Genomic DNA, 21,611 nt, shown 5'->3' with positions numbered 1-21,611 from the left:
CCCACAGGCAATTACAATATGGAGAAGACAATAAATATTGTCTGATTTGACAAATGTAGGTTCTTCCACAGGATTCTGAGAAGGGCCTCAGGTGTTCACAAGAGTGAGCATGAACAGGGAGGACCCAGTATGACTGGACAGGGCATCCATGAGGAAGCCAGGTGCATCTGAAGATCAATGCTTCCTCTCCACTGCTTTGACCATATGGCATAGGAAGAGAAACCAGGTCTTTCGATTCCTAATATTGTATTCTTGAAAATATGCTGTACTGCTCCAGGAAAAAAGTTAAAAATAAATAAACAAATAAGGGATCTCCTCACTGGCTTTACAATTCATGTTTTTATTTTTTTTGTTAGTACATGCTTGTGCCTGTTTACATTCCTTTTGTGGATCTGGTACATGTATATATCATCTCAACTGCTCTTTTCATCGCTTTTCCCTTCCCTTTTCTCCATTTCTTGGTGCCCTTCTCCTTTGAGAAAAATCTCCCTACTTCCTATTATCTATCTTCTATTTTTCTCATTACTTTTTAACTTTTTAATATTATTTTTATCCTAGTCATATTCATTTCTAGGATCTGATTGTATAATAACATGTCAACCATTATTACTAAAAGACAGCTGAGATCAAGATAAAAACACAAACAATATCCATATTTGAGGGAAATAGTTAAAAAGTAATCCCTAAAACATGGCAGCAAAGGAGAACCTTTAACTGTACGAGAGGGCCTGACAGAGTTGCCACTCATGCCACCGGTTTTAGTTCAGCATACTTCCTTCCTCTTTCTCAAAGTAGGATTAACTTTGCGGAGAAAACAGAAGCACAATCAGCCCCTGGCTGAGGGTTCATATCTAAGGAATATATAACTTGCAAAAAGATATTTGATGAATATGTTGGAAGAAAACCAAACACATTTAAAAGTTCCAATGGTGAAGACTTGGCACTTAAAGTGATCCACAGAAAATTAAAGATACAGGCTCTAATCATTTTTCTACAAGTAACAAGGATCTTGACTAGGTGATATAAAGACAAAAGTATCATACAATAGTGTGGCTCACCCCCAAGAGAAAATCTAGCATTGCAGCTATGCAAAAGAAGAAATCTAGACTGGACTTGGCTCCCCACATGGTAACACCAGATCTGCAAGGAGGTAAGAACTCAATGTTTGTATCAGGACTTGTTTGTTATCTATGATTTTGTTTTGTCTAAGAAACATAAGATATAATATACTTTAACTCACATTAAATTATCTAATCATCTTATTAACTTCTCTTCAAATACCTAAGTTAAAAAGACATATCCTAGGTGTTTAAATGGATGCTTTGTTGACACAACTTGACTACTGGTGACAAAACTGCTGCCAAACAGTATAAAGTATAATCCTCATGAAACTGTCCCACAGATTTCAGTACTTTATGGCAGTGTTGAAGTTAACTACGCCCATGTGAATAAATAAAAGTAATAGCTAAGTAATACAAGCACTTTTTTATAGTTTTTGATCAGCAGGAAGGAAACAACATAGTATAGCAATACATGTGTGTAGCTTTAACACTGTAATTGCATACCAGATAAAATTCATGTTCTATTAAATATATGCCCTGAGTAACAACTATATGCAATGGCTATCATAAACTATTTAAAATAAAGTTATTTTGTAATCACACCACCATATTCATCAGCATAAAGCCATATACCATTAGTATTTGTAATTTTTAATCAGGAAAATAAATAACATTTCCCCAACTCCAACTCACTGCATACCCAAAAAACCCAGCAGTTCAGCCCAGCAGAGGCCGCCATGGTGGATGGACAAATGGACAAAGAGTAAAGATGACACATGAGCAACAGTGGTGAGAGCCAAGAGAATGCCAAGGGCTCTTGTTATGGCTACATTTTGAGTGGGCAGTGGAGCCACTGCCTCCTGCCATGAGCCCACAGCTTGGCAAGGCTGGGCATGGGCACTGAGCTAAGAGAACCACTGCATGTAGTGAGTTTTTAGTTCTTAAGCACACTCAGAGCACCTCCTATTGGCAAGGTAGCACCTCATCAACTGTTTTCCTTTCCTTTTTTTTGGGGGGGGTACCAGGGATTGAACTCAGGTCCTTGTGCTTGTGAGGCAGGTGGTAGAACCACTGAGCTAAATCCCTGGCCCTCTTTTCCATTTTCTTATTGAACTTTTTTTTTTTTGGATTTTTATTCTTCCAGTTTTCTCTTGCCTAGAAAAAAAATCATGTATGAATTAACACTATTTTATATTCTATTATTCCCTATTTTTATTTGCTAATCACACTTTCTTTGTTACAGGAATATACACTATAGTACAACAGACTGAACATTTTTAAACACCTTTATTTTCTTTCCTCAATATTCAGCTCTGATGTACATGAGGAACTCCACAACTATCTCTATAAGATTCCTCCAGCTTTTCCCCCAGAAAAGCTGTATTTCCTACCTTCCACCGACATTCCCGAAAACTTTGATAAATCAGGAATTTCATGGCCCAGAGGGCAGAGGAAGGTAAAAATCCCTCCTAGGACCAGGCTGTTGGGCCTGAGAAAAGTCTATCACATTGTCACTGATTCAACTTCAATTTTAACATCCTGTTACACATTAGAGGCAGGATAGTGCTGAGAGGAAAGTAAAAATGTGGACTCACTTTAGATTACCAGGAAACTTCATGACCTGGGCCAAGTTCACTTCAGTTTAATCTACATACTGGCTGTTATCATACTCCCTAATTCTAGGGTTGTTGCAATATCATAAATGTCTAATACAAGCATTGGGGTATAGGGAAGATAGTATTTAATCAACGAACACAGATGGTCTTCATCTTGCAATGGGTTACAACTTGATAAATCCATCATATGTTGAAAATATTGTAATTAAAAATGTATTTAGTATACCCAACCTTAATATGAGAGCTTAATCACACAGTACACCATAAAGTGCCAGATGTTGAACTGGAAGTTGTATGATTGCCTGAGAATGGGGGCATTCTGCTGCCACCTTGCACCAGGACACTCTCATCACTTATCTATGTCCCAGAAAGGATCAAAATTCAAAACATAAAGTATGGTTTCTCCTAGAAACATACGGTTTTCACACAGTCACAAAGTCAAAAGTCATAAGTCAAACTGTCTTAAGTTGAGGAATATCTGTAGTGGCTAATATCTTAAACCTATAGTCAAAATAAATTTATTTTTATTTCCTGCAAAAGTGTGAAAAGTTATCTGGCAACAGTCAAAGGGGAAAAAATAGAAAGGAGAAAAGGGTGCTTCAAGAAACAGGCAATCTTCCAGGAAAAAAAGTCAGAGATGAGTTCATAAAAAAAGAAGAGAAATAAAAGCTAAAATTAGTAGATTTTTAGACCTCTTTAAGCCTTGTAATCTAAGATGATTGAATGTTGGCACACACAGGCTTATACTCATACTTCAATATTATATAATATATATTAACAAACCATCAACATATTTTATATAATATTAAAATATGTCAATAAAGATAGTTGGGTGATAGTAAAACCAAGTACCCTTCATTTAAAAAGTCATGGATGAAAGAAAATATTATATTACATGCATGGACAGAAAGGAAATAAGTATGTAATATTAATATCATTTTAAATTAATTCCAAAATTTGTACAGAATAGCAAAGCTCCAATAAAAATCATGATAATTTTGAAAGAACTCAAAATGAAAGTTTATACCCGAACAGATTTTAGGAGTTGTCTGTTAAGTTATAATAAAGACCATGTGATATTAGTTCACGTATAAACAGATAATCTAACAAAACAGACCAACAAAGATTAAGGTCAGATGTATTTGGAATGTTTATATATATAACTATTACTAAAACAGGTTAGAAGAAAAAACATCAACAGCTAGTGCTAAGATGGTTATCTATGGGAAACCAGTAGACCACACTGCATCAAACTTTCTCCTTCTGTCTGTCTCTCTGTCGCATACACACTTGCATGTGTAAATTTCAAGAAGTTTAAACAGCTATATAAAAATTCCAATCTTCTTAGAACAAAAATATAGAAGAGTATATTAAAATCCTGAAATTAGGGATAGATTTCAGTAGGATAAGAAAATTAATTATAAAGAAAATGACTGACAAACATGATACAAGATTATAAGGACATTTCTAAAAAGAAAAAGATGGTGGGCATAAAGGGGTTGAAAATGATAACAATATGCTCTATATATGTACAATTCACCAAAAGGAATATAACTATTATATGTACCAATTTTTAGGGGCTGGGGATTTAGCTCAGCGGTTCGGTGGCCTGCCTTGCAAGTGCAAGGTACCCAAACCCCCCCCAAAAAACCCAATTTTTAAAAAGAATTAATAACATTAGGAGAAAACATTTACACTGAATTTAATCAACCATTAGTAGGCAGAATATATATTAATAATATTTACAAAGAAATGAGAAAATATCCATATCAATAATAACTTGACTAAATCTGATGGTCAGGCAAAAATTGAGTCTAATATCAGAAAGTGTTGAGTAATGAGATTTTTATACATTGAGAGGCCCACCAGTACAACAGGGGTGCGGGCATGCAAGCCCCAAGTGGTGAGCTACAGAGAGAGGGATTTTCTGAAGCACGTTGAGAACTGAAGCCCACTGGGAGAGCAAAACGTTACCTCAATAAAGGTGCAGTAGACTGTAGTGGTTGGTGAGTGGTAGGGGTCAACACCTCTTACCGGAACAAGACTTGTTGCAGGGTAATGGCAGCTCAAACCTGCAGTAGAACTGTGCAGAGTTCAAATCTGAAGAAAGTCAGGGAGCTCAATTCCAGCCTCATAGCCAGAAACCAGCCTGAACTTCAGTGGACTGTGGCTGGCTCATTAAAAACAGATGACACAGATCTGTACACTACCTACAGAGAAAAGGACTTAAAGGGGACATTTTTTCTTCTTTTCTTTTCTTTTCTCCTTCATTTCTCACTATTCTTGTTCCTGATTTTATTCCATTTTTTCTCAATTATTCTTATTTTTATAGGGGTAAGGATAGTTTCTGGTTTTTCTGTTGCTGTCAGTTCATTCTGTTCTTCTTTGTATTCCTTCCTGCTCTATTTTCCTTCTGTCTTCACCAGTTTTCCAGAGTTCACATGATCTTCCTGTGTCCTCTAACCTTACTTCTAACCTTTCCCTCTTGTATTTCTCTAACCCCCAACTCCTTCTAAATCTCCTGAGAGGGCAAATTCACTATATTGAAGGATTTATTTACTGAAAATATATTTCTAGTTGGTTCTAGATTTAGATATATAACCACAAGTCTAGTTCATGTGGTCAAAGGTTGTAGATTAATAGTTACTACAGTTTGTCATTTTCTAGGCTGTGTTTGATGCTATTACTATTTGATGCTTATTGTATTACTCTGGCCATGGTGATGTGATTGTTCTAGTTAATCGACCTTCCTGGTACACAATGACAAAGATTTTATAAGTACCATTATACACTTAAAACCCAGAAGCCAACTAAACCTGGAAGATAATCCAAGAAGTGCCCATTCACTAAGGGTTCAAAATACTAGCAATAAAGATACACACAATAAGTATTTTCTAAGCAGCAACCCAGAAATTGAACCAAAAACATCAACAAAAATAACAACAAAAAAATAAAAATGAGAAGACACTTAAACAAGACTCAAAACAAGACTTCCAGATCACCAAAGGCAATTCCAAGGACTAATGAGATGGAACAGTCTGAAACCCAACCACCTGGACTCTGTGAACTAGCAATGAAAGATGATCTGGAAAAAATAAAATCAGAAATTATTTCTCAGATAATGACAGAGATGGTATCCATAGTGAAAGATATGATTAATAATTCTAGAGCAGACAGATTTAAAAAATAGGAGCATGAAGGAATCCAAGCATAGGAAACAAATGGAATCCATAAAAAATTTTAAAACATATTTCCAGGAGATTAAAAACTCCACTGAAAGTTTACACCACAGTATAAGCGAATGTGAGAACAGAATATCAGATATAGCAGACAGGATTGCAATTAATGAGCAAGAAAAGAAAAATTTCTTAAAAATACAAGGGACCAAGAGAAATTAATCCAGCAGTTGCTAGATGATGCAAAGAAGAATAAGATAAGACTGATTGGAGTTAATGAAAAAACAGTAGATAGTGCAAACAATGTAAAAAAAATGTTCACAGAAATCAATGCAATGGATACTAAGAGAATGACACAAAAAGTCAATGAAGCAAGGGGTTGGTATTTTGAAAGAATAAAAAAACTGACAAACCCTTAGTCAACCTTATCCAAAATGAAAGATAGAAGTAAAGAAAGAAAGAAAGAAAAGGCCTCAACCAATGCAATTAGGAATGAAAAGGGTGAAATTACAACAGATCCAGAAGAAATACAGAAGATTATCATCAATACATACTGCGAGAACCCTTATGCCAATAAGATGGAAAACACAGAAAAAATGGACAGATTTCTAGATACATATGAATTACCAAACTTGAATAAATAAAACCTAAAAATTCTAAACAACTCAATATTAATCAATAAAATTGAAACATATTAAAAACTTACCAACAAAGAAAAGCCTGGGTACTGATGGCTTCACTGCTGAATTCTACAAGATATTTATGGAACTATTGCCACTACTGTTAAACTCTTCAATGAAATTGAAAAGGAAGTAACACTCCCAAATTCATTTCTGGAAGCAATAACACATTGATCCCCAAAGCAGAGGAAGACCCAACCAAAAAAGAAAACTATAGGCCAATCTCCCTATTGAACATAAATGCAAAAATCCTCAATAAGAAACTGGTAAACAGAATGCAGATGATCATCAAGGAGATCATCCACCCATATCAAGTGAGATTTATTCCAGGGATGCAGTGATGGTTCAACATATGCAAAGCAACAAATGTAATACCTGTATTAACAGAGCCAAGGACAAAAACGATATGGTCATCTCAATACATGCAAAAAAAAAGCATTTGAAAGAGTCCAACATGCATTCATAATTTTAAAAAACCCTATAGAAAACTGCAATAGATGATCTTTATCTCAATCTGAAAAAAGACATCTATGAAAAATAAATAGCCATCATACTAAATATTCAAATACTGAAATCTTTCATGTTAAAATCAGGAACAAGACAAGGATGCCCACTATCACCACTTCTCTTCAATATAGTTCTGGAAACATTAGCCACAGCAATTGCACAAGAGAAAGAAATAAAAGGAATAAAGACAGGAAATGAAAAAGTTAAATTGTCATTATTTGTAGATGACATGATAGTCTATATATAAGACCCCAACAACTACACCAAAAGCCTTCTCTATACTCAATAAACAAATTCAGTAGAGTAGCTTGACACAAGATTAACACATAAAAACCAATAGCCTTTGTGTACATGAATAACAAACTGAGAGAGTAACTAGAGAAAAAAGTCCTTTCATAATAGTATCCAAAAAATAAATACCTAGGAATCATCTAACAAAAGAAATCAAAGACCTCTACTCTGAAAAAAGAGATCAATGAGGATATCAGAAACTGGAAAGACATGTTCCTGAGTAGGAAGAACAAATATAGTGAAAATGGCCATACTTCCAAAACTGCTATATACATTCAATGCAATCCCAATTGAAATTCTGATGCATACTTCACAGACCTTGAGAAAAAAATCCAAATATTCATTTGGAACAAGAAGAAACCTAGAATAGCAAAAGCAATTCTAGGAAACAAGGACAAGGTAAGGAGTATCACAATCCCCAACTTGAAACTATACCACAAAGCTACTGTGATAAAAAACAACATGGTACTGGGAAAGAAAGACACTTGAGGATCAGTAGAACAGATTAGAAGATGCAGAAACAACTGCAGATATACTCAGCCACCTCATCTTTGACAAAGGATCCAAATACTCTCACTGGAGGAATGATAGCTTCTTTAATAAATGGTGCTGGAAAAGTTGGGTTTCAACTTGCCCAAGATTAAAATCAAGCCCGTATCTCTCACCATGCATTAAACTAAAATCAAAATATATTAAAGATCTAACTATTAAAACAGAAACACTAAACTAGCTAAAAGAGAGGGTAGGTAGGACTCTTGAAGACATTGGCATAGGAAGAGACTTCATGAAGAAAACCTTAGTCGCACATGAACTAGCATAAAGAAGCAACAACTGGGATCTCATCCATTAAAAAGCTTCTGCACAGCAAAAGACACCACCAGAGTGAAACGACAATCCGCAATGTGGGGAAAATTTTTATTCCTCAGACAAAGGTCTACTATCTAGAATATATTAAGAACTCAAAAAAACAAAACAAAACAGACTTCCCAAATTTAAAGACCCAATTCAAAAATGGCATTTGAAATGAACAGACATTTCTCAGACAAAGAAGTAAAAGCAGTAAATAAACATATGAAAAAATGTTCAATATTTATGGTTGGAGAGATACAAACAAAAACAACTCTGAGATTCCGCCTCATCCCAGAAAGAATGGTTGTTATGAAGAAATCAATGAATAACAAATGCTGGCAGGGTTGTAGGGAAAAAGGAACCCTTCTCCACTGTTGATGGGTGTGTACACTGTTGCAACCACTGTGGAAATTAGTATAAAAACACCTCAAAAAACTAGGATTATAGGTGCCATTTGACCCAGGTATTCCCCTGCTGGGTATCTTCCCAAAAGAATTAAAAGAACCATACCACAGCAACATATGTGCACCCATGTTCATAGCAGCACAGTTTGTAATAGCTGAAACATGGAAACAGCCTAATTGCCCAACAACTGGAGACTGGACAAAGAAAATGTGTTTGTTTTATAAACTGTAGTACTACTCAGCCATAAAGAATTAGAAATTAGAGCCATTTATAGCTAAATGGATGCACATTGAGGCAATACTCAGGTGAAATAAATAGGACAGATGTGTAAATACTGAATAGTTCCTCTGGTGTGAGAAACTGAAAGTGTAAATAAGGATCAAAAGGCATAACAGATATTGTGAAGTAGGAAGGGGAAGGGGAAGTGGGAGGGATTCGGGAAAGGAAAGAAGGGAATGGAATTAATACGAGAAAATGGAAACAAAGTCTTTGTAAATAGGGAGTGGGGGGGTGAAGGGAGGGTGAATGGGAAAAAATAAGAACCAAGATAGATTATGCTACACTTGATCTTAGCTAAAGGCCAAAAAGCGATTCCAAGATAGATTATACAAAGGTACAAATTTCTAATGATGAATGTCATCATACTGTGTTAACTAAAATGTATCAATAAGTTAAATGAATAAAAAAACAGCAAAAAAAACTTTTTGTAAACAGCGACAGCAAAAGTATTTTGTTATAGACATTTCATTTTATAAATGCTAGGTTTTCTCAAATTTGCATTTGAAATGGCAACATTTTGTATTTTGTAAAACAACTAAATATTCTGGGTAGAATTCTAAATTGAATCTTGGCTAAGTTTACCTTCCCCTTTTCTTTCTTGCTTAATTTAAACTAAATATATTCTTTTCAAGATTTCCTCATTGTAATTCTGCTATCAACAATAAGAAATTACCATGGCACTTGAAATAAAAGTTGATTTTAAAATTAAGAAATGTACCATAAAAGGAAAGAGCTAATGAGAAGCCCATCATCTTGATAGTACAGCAGAGAATTAGGAAATACATAAATTGCACTTAAGAGCACAATTTCTTTTCTACAGACGGTTAATGCTTTAAGAAATGTTTTATGTTATAGTCTTTAAATAATTAAAGTATTGAGTGAACTTTGTTTTTTAGTATCAAATATAAGAATTATAAAATACAAACAGTCATAATAAGCAAATATATTTTAATCTGAAATGGGAACTACTGGAACTGTTATTAAAATATCTTAATAATAAATACATCACTGGCAGAAATCTCAGAAGATAATTAGAACTTGTGAAACATTATTATCATTTTTTTTTTTGGTACTGGGAATTGAACTCAGGACCTTGTGCTTACAAGGCAGGTGGCAGAACCACTGAGCTAAATCCCTAGCCCTGAAATATTATTATTAAACAAAAGAAAATTCATGATTGCTCTAAAGTTCTCATTTTCACTGACATATGTGACAAGTGTAATTTGCAAAAATTGCAAATTTTAATAATCAATATAGCATTAAATTCTGGGAATCTTTGTATTATCTGTCAAGTGATAATCTCCTGACCAGTTTTAAAATTTAAAGACTCATCACAAACGCTAGAAAGTACCTCAGTGTGCTGTACCGAGCACACAATCTCAGTTATGGCCCCAAGCACAACACAAAGTAAGTTCCTAGACTTGTTAAATTCTTTAACGGCAAGTTTATCTGCTTAAACTTTAAAGAGGATGAGTTCAGCCTAATTTCCTCTCTGTGCCTTACTTAGTATATTAGTGAGTATGTGAGAGTACTGCAGAGTGCAGGAGGAAAAGCAGACGACTACCACACAGCAAAACTCGATTTAAAAATCCCCACTGAATGTCTTCCTCTTTCCCTAATATTTCTCCCTAGCAGTCAGTAATCTTATCCCTGCATCTCTTTTGTTTTTCATTGTCTGTTTACAGTCTCTCAGAAAATATACTGTGTTGAACGATTAATTTCTGGCTCCAGTGTTGTATCCCCACCCACAAACACAAAGCCTGCAGTTAGATAAACTACTATTGCAAGCAAAATTTTGCTTTTTAAGTTTATCCCCTGGAGATCTCATTTTCTATGCCAAATAGGTTTTCAAAGCACAGTATTCATGCAATAATTCCTAGAAGAACATTCTGCTGCTAAGAAAAATAAGACTTTTTATTTATAGTTGCAGGAATTCACTTGCCTCAAACTGAACACCACCTCCTGAAGGGACGCTGCAGGTGACATTGAAGATCACCTTTGTGTGATGTTTTCTCTGATGTGAAAGTTAACTAAAACCCGTTTGGATGGATCCTTCATTTAACAGATATATGTTCGTCAACTATAACTGACTTTAAATTTATTATATATTTTCTGATGCAAGTTAACTCCCTAAAAACTTGAATGTAAAAGAAACTAACTTGGTCCCCAGGAACTGAGAGCTTTGTAACTGACAGTATACGGCTAGAAGTCTCCTAGAGGCAGATTCATCCATTTGTGGCCTCTTGCTTCTACATATTTAAACCACGTAACCACCAAGTATGGATTTGAGTCAAAAGTTTGCCATTACCCTTGTAACTAAGGGTGTTAATTACGGCAGGAGTGAGTTTCTACTAAAGACGAGTTCAGCCCAACTTTCTCCCGCCCCCTTACTTGCCTTTCTGTCATGCTATAAAGCAGCAGCACATGGGCCCTTGCTAGGAATCAGCACCATGCTCTCAGACTTTCCAGCACCCAGAACTGAGAGAAAAACACATCTGTTGTTTGTAAAATATCCGCTCCGGTATTGTGTGATAGGAGCATAAAACAGATTAAGACAAATAGTATTCTAAAACAAAATTCAAAAGATTATGTTTAGGACTGTAATACAAAAAAATTTTAATTCCAAAGAATTCACTTATCATTCATAAAGACTAAACATGAAATATAAGTTTTGTTTTGCCTTATAAACACAATGTTGGGTGTCAAGAGAAATTATCTAAACCGGGCTACAGAAGGATACATAACAGCGGGCCTTATTACTTATCATTGTGCCACAGAAGGCTGCTAAGTATGCCACTTTAATTTTAAGAGCACACAGAGCTACATGGAAAGTAAATAACGCTGAAGTCTCATTCTGATGCTCTGAAATTTTAGTGATATTGGTGGGTTCTGCTGATATTTTTTGTTTATCACTGACATTCACAGAAGCTACAGCCTAACACATTCATTCCAGAAGAAATTTTCCCTGCAATGAACAAAGCCCTTTTGTGCTTCTGGTAAAACATGACTCCTCTAAGGCAATTAGCTGTTTTAAAAATAAACTAATTCATTTTGGAGATCTGATGTATAATTATGCAGCTGCATGGACTGGAGAGGCATGGTGACTGGCTACAGTGCTAGTAAAATTAGAAAGAAAAAAAGCATCTCCATGCTGACAGTTAAGCACTGACTTATTGTCCAATTGCCACCGTTGCCTTATTTGAGGGAGGGTACAGAATGAACCTCTCTCTAAAATAATACATTTCTGATCATGAAAGCAGGATGCAGGATGTTTTCAGAGATGGAATGGAAAGTTTAAAAAACCCAACATTTATCCAGACACTTATTTCTGAGAAACTGGACACCCTCTGTAAAATTAATATTTACACCTCCATAAAAACATGACTTTAAGGATGTAATTCACTCACTCTATAGGCAGAGTAATTTTGTACTAGTCTAACAAACATAACATTTGATGACATGGCACTTTGTGGGATTCAAGGTGATATCCAGAAGAATAAATTGCTCCTGTTCCATTTTCAGAGATTTATTTCCAAGACTGCAGCTTCCTTGGGTGAGAAGAATATTCCTAACTAATAGCCTTGCTATTTTCCCAGAGATTTATTGGGCAGAGGGCTGTCACTGAATTCAACACTGCACCAGGACCAGCTTGCAGCCTGATCATCCGCAGAACCCACATGGTAAACAGACACCACACAATGAACTATATTTAAAATTCTACTAGCACATTTAGCTTGTCTTTCAATTACATTATATGCTCCTCAATGTCAATGCACGGGGTCTGAGGAGGTCTCCCAAAGAAGAGATGAAACCTATGAGGTTGGTGTAGGTTTTTGTTCTTGACGGAGTTTCTTGACATATCACAAAGGAAGAATTTTCAGCACAAATCAGTAAGAGGTTTAGAAGGTTTCATTAGGCAGAGAGAAGCACACACTCAGAGAGAAGCTGAGTACGCATAGGGTGAGATGTGTTGTGGTCCAGAGCTGAAAGTATAATTGCAAAGTGCCAATACTATTAAACCTGAATCCTAAGGCTTTAATTTAGAAAAAAACAACTCAAAATTAACAACTTTTGTCTTTAAAAAAACACACACAATAATATACATGCCACAGTTTCACCACTACTGATGTATGATGTGTATTTCTTATGTCAGTCAAGTTAACTATTTGGTGGGCTAGAAGCCAAATCATTTGCAGGTGTTTAAAGCTAAGAGATAGTGCTACTCACTTACTAATGCTTTTTCCTGATGATAGAAATCTATGAGAGGAAAAGCATAGGCCCAGTTTCCAGGCACAGTGCATCTTTAAAACCATTAAATATTTTTGGAGTGAGTTTCCTAAAGGGAAAAAGGCATTGTAACTTTTGGCAACTTTGTGTCCTGAAGCTGTAGTGTTCTTAAAAAGTATAATTTAAAAATTATGATTGTCGGCCAGGAATTTAGCTCAATGGTTCCGCCACCTGCCTCGCAAGTACAAGGACCCAAGTTCAATCCCTGGTATGAAAACAAACAACCAAATAAAATGTATGATTATCTTTTTCTCCCATCTTTATTTCTTCTCCATCTCACCAATAAATGAAGGCAGCAATATCCACACAATGTGTCTGTGTAAGAACCTCTTTCCCTCTCTCTCTCCCCTTTCCTCCCTTCTTCTATTCTGTCCTCTTTCATCCCTTTCCTCCTTCTGCTTTACTGTTTTCTCCTCTAGGTAGTCCATGTTATTGCTACGGATGGTTTTAAATCGCACCATTTTGTGTCTCCGATTTTCACATTTCTATTGCTGCATTTATTAAGTAATCCTCTAATATCCTGAAATTAGAGAATATGAATGTCAGCTCAAGATAAACACTAAAGTAATCATTGTCTTTTTGATATGTGCTTTTCAATTATATGAGAATGCAAAAGTTTATTAAAATTTGGTAATGAATCTGCCTTACTCAACAAAAGGAAAAAAATCAGTTCAGAGACAATAAAATGTATACAAATAAAAGAATACATTGAAACAGATTATTTTAAAATGTTTTCTTTAAGATAATTTTTGATGCATCCCAAAAATCAAATACAAACTGCATCTTCACATTTCATTTCCCTAAGTCTCTGATTTCATCACCTGGCAAAGCCTCCCCTGGCGATCACTGTGGCTAGAGCACCCAGGAGAAAACTTTCGGCTGCAGAGGCAGCTACAGAGGTTACCTGAGAAAGTGAAGTACAAGCAGAGCTCTCCTGGATATTGCCAATATTTTGTTAATCATTTTTTAGACAATTTAAAATGTATAGAAAAGACAGAAAATTAGTACACAGAATTCAGTATCTCCTATACACAGATTTCTGCATTTTTAACATTATGCCACATTATATGGCTGTTTTCTTAATTTAATGAAACTTCCATAGAATGCATGTGCACGCACATGCACACGCGCACACACACACACACACACACACACACACACACACACACACAGCTGTGAGTTACTGCCGAGGCTTAATATCAGCCCCGGGTAGAAAGACTGACACAGTCTTCCTGAGAGAAGTGCTACAATGTCAACTCTTTCCTCCATTTTTCTCTCAGATGGTCTCCAATAAGGCAGATAATAAAGGTAAATGTACATGGGCCTGGCAAACTAAGAAACAGTTATTTTATTTCCTCATTTTCAGTGACACATGCGGAACAACATAAACACATAAAGGAGCATTGTCACGGCATTATTTACTGTACTGCGGATATAGCATAAAGTTCATCAGAGAGTCTACCTAAAGAGGTCAAAGGGTCTGACTTCTGAGTATTTTAGACCACTGAAGGTCACTTAAAACATGTGGCCAACAGGTTGATCCATCAGCATGAAGCTCTAAGGAAAACATTAGAAGAGGGTATTAGTCAGTGAGAAGTGAACCAATTATATATTACTACATATTGTTATATATTACTAAAGCTACAAAAAATAAGCATGCTTCAAGAAGAGCTTGGGGCAAAAAAAAAAAAATCAAGATTGCAAAGACAATTCAACATACCATTTTTTTATATTTAACTTAAAATTTTCCAAAATAATCCAACCTTAAAGATTGCTTTAGTGACTTATGCTATCTTTGCTTCTTCCAATATTTCTTAGAAATGCAGTACACCGGGTATACACACGAATGGGCACTGAACCCACGGGTGCACATAATGAGTGGAAAATAAATATTATCTCAGAGAGACATGAGGTTGCTATGTACATAGGTACTGTTGATTTAACACAAAATAGAAATGTTGAGTTTTATAAATCTCCTGAGTTGATGTCAGAAGAACGAACATGTTGGCTATGTAAGGGAAAGGCCCATTTCAGGCACCTGGAGACCTTCCAGTATCTGAAATGAAAAGTAAAACTGGTAATGCATCAGAGAAAGCTGTGTGGGAGAGGTGCACAAGATCAGAAGCGACAGCAGTCAGAAGCCACCAGTCCCTGCAGACCACAATAACACAAGGAGTGGATGAAGAGTCGGGCATGTGGAAGAGGGGGCCCTAAGTGTGAAACAGCTTCATTCACCCTAAGGGAGAGAGAGCAGGCCCAGAACCATGTCGGCAGCGCACGCCTGAGTGGCAGTTCATGAAGGACAGAAGCAGAGGTGAGTGGACTAGAGGGACCGTCTGAATATTATCTGTAACATGGAATTTGATTCGAAGCCTGCCAATAATAAGGCAGAGATAGATACTATAAATAAATACAAGCTAAAAGACAAAACAGGACTCCAAATCAAATCTTCCAGAAAAGGCAGCTGAAACAGGGTACCACATAAAATCTTCGGGGATAGAGGAAGTCTGTGACAATGACAGATCAGCACCATTCACAGGGAGGGAGGAGAAGATAGGGAAAGAGGGATTGTTACAGACTTCCTAGAGGCCTGCAGTCCGGTGTCTGCATTAATAGCTGAGTTTAAAACATGGGAAAACACTTGGGAAAGCCAGATTATAAACAGTCATTTACAAGATATTTGAAAAAGTACCAAAATCAACACATTTTACTAGCTAAGTCTTCCTAGTACTGTATCTCTTTCTCTTACATCCTTCAGGCAATAATAGTCTGTTTTTTCTCCATAATGGTGAGTTACATCGTGGTACCTCTGACCTACTAGATAAATAATTAAAGTTCCTGAACTTAGCTGAGTCAGTCTCGGTTCTCGTTTTAGGAACTGAAAACCAACACACGGCATACAGCATTTGCAAAGGCACAGAGGTAGGAAAAGGTAAGAAGTTGAGAAGGCCAAAAGACCCCATTGTTGAGATATCATCTAATTTGCTGTAGGAAAATGAAAAGATACCCTTTTTGTTTAAGTTGGCCATTTTGATTTTTGTTGATCATGACCAAAACATCCTTAGTTAATATAATCATCAATAATTATAAATGTTGCTCTGGAGCCATGAATGTTGGAATAACACAGTAAAGGGCAAACTTCACAACCTCAGATTGCTCAAAATAAATTGAACAATGGATAAAGCCTAACAGATAAAGGAATAAAAGGCAGGAAAGCTGTCTCTAGGACTCACTTGGCTGAACATCAGATAAAGAGGCCATTTGGACTCATGGCATCACTATGCTCACAGGGAAGCAACGTCAAAGTGCATTCACTTTTTACATAACTATTTCTCAAAACATCTACCTTGTGCCAGGCATGGCTCCAGCTGCTGAGATTGCAGAAATAAACATGGGAGAAAAGATTCTTGCTCTCCTGGTGCTTTCCTTTTTGGACTTGAACTCAAATGAAACTCCTATGTGTCTCTGTCAATTATTTGAAATAGAAGTTTCTTCTGATAAATATCTCCTCTATGCTGTTTCAAAATAGATATTTAACCAAATGAAAATTCCTCGGGGATATGGTAAGGTCTGTTACCGTTGTAGTTCATATTTAGATCTTCATACACTCTGACGCAGGGCTGTTGGACGAGGGCTGGAGCTGACTTACTGTTAGGAGGAGGGCCTGGGAGGGGAGGTAGATCACTGCGGATTTGAATCTGCAGGGAAGGGTGTGATCCCTCTCTGGCTCCTTCCCTCTCTCTCTTTGCTTCCTGGCCTCCAGGACATGCTCAGCTTTCCTCCACCCAGGCACTTCCACCATGCCGCCAAAGTAAGAACTGAGATTTGTGAAACTGCGCCAAGACAAACCTCACCTCCTTCAAGTCTGGGGTGTCCAAGATCGCGTGCCAGCTACCAGTGCAGGGACTGAGACTGTTACCCTTGTAGCTGAATGATATGTAAGTTCTCGAAAGGAAGGGAAAGTAATAACAATGGTAACGTGGGTGACTGATTGCCTAAACATGCTGATTCTAAGCACCTCTGGAATTAGACTCAGGGAAGTCTCAGTCTTTGCATTTTGGATAAATGCTTAAGTCAAACATTGGGCAATCTATGGCGAATTTAACCCTCTGTCTGCTTTTCTAAATAAAGTATTACCAGAACACAGCCGCACTTGCTTATTTACATGTTGTCTATAGTTGATTTTCTGCTAAAATAAAATTAAAAGAAAAAAAAAAACCTGAACTTTTTCCCAATCCCTCCCTTAATTGATTCTTATGTAGGCTAAAGTCTGTAATGAAAGCTTCTTATACTTCTGCATTTTAATGATTTAAAAACTAAAAATTTATTTTAATACTAAGAAAAAGAAAATTTTATACCTGGCTAAGCATAAGAAAGTAAATACAAGGAACGTTAAGATTGCCTTTGTTAATTAGAGTAATTTAAGATAAGCTTTTTTGTGTTGTTTGAGCATTTTGTTTTGTTTTATTTTGTTGTTGGTTTCTTAAATAAATACATTATTATTTTAAAAGTAAAGGAACACAAAGGTCACCTCTATTTAGACCCTGATGTAATTCCTTATAGCTCTCTTTGTATGTAATCATTTATTAAAGACAAAAAGGCATATTCTGAGTGACATCATTTTACTACCAAAGTTGATCTTACTTAAAATTCATTAGTACTACTGATGATTAATAACATTAATGAATATCTATAGTCCTGAATTACTCTCACTAATTTCAGCTACAGGAAGAAAGGTATTAGAACCTCACTCATTTTTACTGTCACAGCAAATAAGATCTTGCCTGGCACCTAGTAGGTTTTCATAAAATAAATGATAGAGAAAGCTATCAGCTATGTTCTTCCATGAGATCCTACTTGTGTGAACTTTTAAAATTGTTCTCATTCATGAAATACAATGTGGTACCATTAGGTTGCTACTACTGAACACCTACACAGTTTTTTTTTACTCTTTTAAACTCCTTGTTAGATGTGTCACCATTTAAAATGTGCTCTTATTTTCTTGTTAATGTGACTTTTGCACAGTCAACCCACGGTTACCCAAAATAACACTAGTGTTTTCCAGAAATATCATACATAAATATGACATTTAATATCCCTCTTAGATATATGTGATCTGTACTCAATGCCAAATAACAGTGAGAAGTAAGCAAATATGAACAAGGAAATGTGCTGCTGCTCCCCAAAAAGAAAGTGGCAGAAAAGGAAAAAAATATGAGAAATTTTGTAAATGGGGAGGGGAGGGGGGTGAAGGGAGGGCAGGGACAAGGGGAAAAAAATGCGAACAAAGACCTGTCATGTAGAGGTACAAGACCCCAATAATGAATGTAACTGTACTGTATATCTAAAATGCACCAATAAGCTCAATGAGGAAAAAAAATGTTTTCTTTCATGCATAAAGTCAAAGAAATTCACATGCACACATGCAGGCCCCACGACAAAAATATTCTCATCTGCTTCTTAGAGATTTTGATTTAGTCACACTGATCAATAAAGTAAAACTAGAATTTATAAAAACCTGACGATTGGTAATGGGAAAATACAGGTAATCATAATTATGTGTGGGTCTGAATCAATGTAGAGGAGGTGATTCTAAGACTTGCAGAAACGGTACAATGACTAAATACCATAAATAAAAGTCCAGAATTAGATGACTAAGAAAACAGTCATTTCATCCTTCTAAATACAAGTCTGATACTACAGAGATTTGTTTGTCTTTTAAATTTATGTTTGTATCATATGGTTTGCACCTATGGACAATAATCAGGAGATTCAGAGAATAGGGAAAAATAACTAAGTGCTAGAAAATGGAAGGCAACTAAGGAATAGTTCAATACCCACTATGCACAATGCTGTTTTCTCATCTTCAGTTTCTCATCTTTAGTTCCTCCACAATCATCCGTATGTGCACTGACTGATCTGTGCATGAAGTAGGCATTGATTTCTATTACATAGCAGGCAATTCATGAAAATTTTAACAAAGAGATGATACAAATTCTTCTGGAGTTTATATTCCAAACAGAAAAAGGGATATTCTTAAAAAGTTATAACTCCCAATGATTGAAGATGTAAAAATTTGAGCAAGAAAATCAAATAGTAGTGGAGAATAACACAGAGAATAAAATAAATGTTCATATGTTCATACTGATGTAAGTAGTTAAATAAGTGGAGATGAACAAATCTCTCATAAAAAGAGCTCCAAATAATGCATATGGATTTCTCTTCTTAAGGAGTAGTTTTATTTTCAATTATTTATTATGAGTTAAGTTTTTTTTTTTTTACTTGCTTCCAAAAAGTAGAATGTAGAAAGGCAGAAAACAGTAACTCCAAAGCGGAGAATCTAGCTAAGATTACTTCCAGCAGGTAATCGAGGTCAACATCATCAGGGCGAAATCCTATTGATATATGCCTCCTGACACCCTCTGTGGGAAGGGACACTTCACCCTAACAGTCTTCCTCCAAAAACCCAAACCTAAACCCCTCCATGCTTTAAAAAAGCAAACAAAGCAAATAAACTAAATTGATACGATTCTTAAAAATACAAAACCAGCACTCCTAAATACTGTCATAATCATAAAAAATCAGTCTAAGAAAATTCCATGGGCCAGCAGAGATAAGAAGACATGATGCCATTATGTAATTCTAGATGAGAACTTGAAAGAAAAAAGAAAAAGAAAAAGGGAGAGAAAAAAGACCTACTGAAATTCAAATAAAGTGAGGAGTGTATCTAACAGTAATGTACCACTGCACTGCACAGGGTAAGAAAGAATTTAGAGAGGTAAGCCTGAAATTTGTGGTTCTAATTAAACTTGGGAAGACAAATGATTTCAGAAAAGAAGTTAAACAGACTTTAGACAGCCTCAGAGAACTCGGAGAACATAAATTGAAGTCCAAGACCACCCAAACAGAGGGACTATATAAAAATTGTGTGTAAAGAGTTGAGATAGAAGGCGTAACAGCTCCCATCTTAGAATTTGAATAAAGTTGACCTACTATTGCTAAGGTTCCTTGTTATCTTCCAAAAGAACCATAAATTTCAAATAATGTTCTAGTCTTCATTTTGTTTTCTTAAAAAATGTAATATAAAGGCCAGGGATGTAGCTCAGTGGTGCCACACCTGCTTGGCAAGCACAAGGTCCTGAGTTCGATTTTCCCCAAAAAAAGGTAATACAAAATGTCTGCTACAATGTGAGGAGAGAAAACAATATGACTCAAGACAAGAGAAACAGGATACAGATGAACCAATAATCAACATAAATAATGATGTTATTCAATACAGATATTAAACATAACATATTCTAATAAAAAAGGCAAGTTTCAGACATATACCAGTGAGACGATTTGCTGCTTACAAGAAATTTATTTAACATATAAGGACCATAGAGTTAGAGCTAAATGAATAAAAGAGATACACTATGCAAACATTAACTGAAACAAAACCTTTATAACTAAACTGACATAAAGAAAAATCATTATTAGGGATAAAAGTGAAAATAAAAAGGTTAGAATAAAGGAAAAATAGATAAATCTATACTATACAGAAGAAATTTAACACATTTCTCCCAGTAAATGATATAAATGTGGACAACAATTTTACTACCTATTCCTAGTAAATACAAACCTTTATAATAATTGACCAGGGAAGTCTTCATAAATTTCTAAATGAATAATTAGAAAATCTGAAGTCAGTCTTATAACCATTAAAAAAAGAAAATGGGGATCTGTTAGGCAATAGGCAGAGGCCCAGAGAGTAAGAAATTTAACAGGGAGTATATATACAAAGTACATTACATGTATATATGAAAATGTCACAAAGCCGGGGATTTAGCTCAGTGGTGCTGCCAGCCTGCCTTGTAAACGCAAGGTCAAGAGTTCAATCCCTGGTACCAAAACCAAACAAAAACAAAACAAAAATGAAAATGTCACAAAGAAAACAATTAAATCTATACTAACAAATTTTCCTACAAATGCCAGGTCCAGAAAATTTCATCAGTAAATTCTACCAACATTGTAAAGAAGAAACAATAATAAATTCTTCCAGGAATTAGAGAAAGAAGAATATTGACCCTCCTGAGTATACCTTGACACTAACTCTAACAATAGAATTTCCAGATAATAAAATTATGCGATAATCTTGTTTATGAACATAGAAGCCAAAGTGTTAAACAAATGTTAAAAAAATAATGTAAACTAAGTTTAAAAGCTCCAATCTCTTTCAATTATAGCATTCTTCAGGAAATATTTAATTAAAATCAAAACTCAGAGGCATGGTTAGAATTCCAAGGACTGGGGACAGCAAGTACTGACAAAGAAATAGAGTGATTTAATACTTTGGTGTTGTAGAATCGCACACTGGCAAATCCACTTTGGAAAATGTTTTAAAATCGTGTATTAAATTTTACCATAATCATATCCTACACAATGGTAATTCATAGGGAAAATTCCCAAATGACAAGATTA

At 35.5% G+C, this 21,611-nt stretch overlaps 1 protein-coding gene and 1 long non-coding RNA gene across 6 annotated transcripts in view; one reads left to right on the top strand and one right to left on the bottom strand.

Annotated features, from left to right (window-relative positions):
* Hdac9 (histone deacetylase 9) overlaps positions 1 to 21,611 on the bottom strand; it is a 924,083-nt gene that overhangs the window by 503,195 nt on the left and 399,277 nt on the right. The gene's annotated exons all lie outside the window — the stretch shown is intronic.
* Positions 15,270 to 17,235, top strand: LOC104875648. The gene is made up of 3 exons (XR_784133.3): positions 15,270 to 15,465; positions 16,027 to 16,083; positions 16,915 to 17,235. It is a non-coding gene; the product is annotated as an uncharacterized LOC104875648 (long non-coding RNA).

Source organism: Fukomys damarensis, unplaced genomic scaffold (assembly GCF_012274545.1).
Source record: "Fukomys damarensis isolate Sample0158 unplaced genomic scaffold, DMR_v1.0_HiC HiC_scaffold_4, whole genome shotgun sequence".
In the NCBI taxonomy this organism is placed as follows: Eukaryota; Metazoa; Chordata; class Mammalia; order Rodentia; family Bathyergidae; genus Fukomys; species Fukomys damarensis.
Note: the sequence above shows the minus strand (reverse complement) of the source record. Positions and strands in the feature narration are given on the sequence as shown.